This window comes from Mesitornis unicolor, unplaced genomic scaffold (genome assembly GCF_000695765.1).
Source record: "Mesitornis unicolor isolate BGI_N332 unplaced genomic scaffold, ASM69576v1 scaffold13814, whole genome shotgun sequence".
Lineage (NCBI taxonomy): Eukaryota > Metazoa > Chordata > Aves > Mesitornithiformes > Mesitornithidae > Mesitornis > Mesitornis unicolor.
In genome coordinates, this window is record NW_010182130.1 from 1 (window position 1) to 2,370 (window position 2,370).

Consider the following 2,370-nt stretch of genomic DNA (forward strand, 5'->3'; position numbering starts at 1 on the left):
GGGGTCCTGCTCCGGGGCTCCGGGGCGCCGCTGCCCGCATTGCAGCCTTTATGTAAGCGCGGCGGGGGCTCGCTCCACTGCATGGGCACCCACACGCACCCCGGGGCGCACAGGGGCATTCACATATACCCCAGGGCACACACGGGCTCACACACACACCCCAGAGCACACACGCGCTCACACATGCACTCTGGGGTGCACACAGGCTTACACACATACCCTGGAGCGCAAACAGGCTTACACACATACCCCAGCTTGCACAGGGGCACCTACAGATACCCCAGGGCATAAAGACACTCGTACATGCACCCCAAGGTGCACAGGGACTCACACACCCACCCCAGGGTGCACACGGGCTCACAGACACAGAGTAGGTGTGCAGGCATGCCCACCCAACACCACGCGTGCAGAGAGCAACATGCATACACACATGCACCAAGCACAGACATGCATGGCCCTGGGCACACGCACAGAGATACACGTGAACATGCTGTGTGCATACATGGGCATCCATGCACCATGGGTGGATGTGGACATGGGGAGTGCCATGCATGCACACACTGTGTGCTCATGCATTTCTGTAACAACACCCATAGGCCATGCTGCATGCACACACAGGTTCACACACACACATCCCGGGGTGCACAGGGGCACCCACATATACCCCAGGGCATACATGGGCTCACACATGCACCTTGGAGTGCACACAGGCTCACATATGCACCCCATGGTGCACAGATGCTCACACACACAGAATGGGTGTGCAGGGATGCTCACCCAACACCATACTGTACAGAGAGCAACACGCATGCACACATACACCGAGCGCAGACACGCATGGACACACACACACAGATACATGTGTGCATGCTGTGTGCATACATGGGCATCCATGCACTGTGGGCGGATGTGGGCACAGGGAGCACCATGCATGCACACACTGTGTGCTCACGTATCACTGTGGGAATGCCCATGGGCTTCACTGCACGCACACACACACACACATGCCATGCACACACATGCATCACTGTACAAACATGGGCACACACAGAGAACGCTGCATAGAGTAGAATCATAGAATGTATTGGGTTGGAAGGGACATTTATCGCACCAGCGTGCAAACACTGGTGTGCACACGCTTTGCCACATGCATACACATGAGCACACACTACACCAGATGCCCACACAGACACTGCCACACAAACACCCTCCAGTGCATGCACTACAAACACACACACACACAATGCTTCATGCACATACCCCATGTCATACATGTGCGACACAGCTGCACCACAGCTGCACAGCCCCCTGCAGCACCATCACCCTCCCACACCAATGCATGGTGCATCCACTGCCATACACACACGGGAGGTGTGGGCACACACTGACAGAGATTGCAGACACACAGACGCAAGTATGAACACACGCTCACAGACACAGAGAGCCGTGGGCGCACACACAGCACACGCAATGCATGCACGCCCGCACACACAAGCACAGTGCACTCCTCCCTCCCGTCACTCAGCACACACAAGGAAGAAACCCGAATCAACAGCCATAGGAGGTGCAGCCTGGGTGCCCTGGGCCCCTCCATATCCACTGCGTGTGCTCTGGGTGCTGAGCCCAGCCCCATACCCCCAACCTGGGGCCTTCAGATGGGCAGGCAGGTGGGAGCAAACCCACCTCCACCTCAAACACCCCCGTGCACATGCAAGATGTCTACATGGACCCATGCACGGGTACAAACGCACACACAAATTGTATGAACATCCGCACCACAGAGACTGACACACACCAACACCCACCCACGCACACCCAGATCCAGGGAGTGGGGCAGGAGCTGGAGGGCCAGAGGTGCCCAGCGGAGCAGAGCTCGGCTTCCCGATGTGGCGATGGCGGACAGCTGGGGACACCCCTGGGGACGCTGGCAGAGCCGGGCAGGAAGCGCGGTGCAGGCTGTAAAAGATACCCTCTGCCTGGCAGGGCCCAGGAAGGGGGCTCGGCCGCAGCTTTCGCTGAGCCGAGGCTCCATTTAAGCCACCCAGCTGATGGGTCCTGTGTCCGTGCCACCTCCAAGCCCTGTCCGCATGGCAAACCCCACGGAGCCGATGCCAGTGCAGGGCTGCAGGCGCTGGCACGACCCTGCGTGAGCGGTGGGATGCGGGGGCAGCTAAGCCGGGGTGCAGAGGGGGCTTCGGGTGCCGGGGGTGGCCGTGCCGTCCCAGCATGCCGGGGTTCTCCCAGCCCCACGGCTCCCCATGGTCTCTCTTGCCAGTGCTGTGCCCGAGCAGAGGGGGGTTGCGAGGCAGAGGAGGGGCTGGGAGGCCGCACATGCAAAATGGCTCCCGTGTGTCCGCGGCTGCGGGGGGC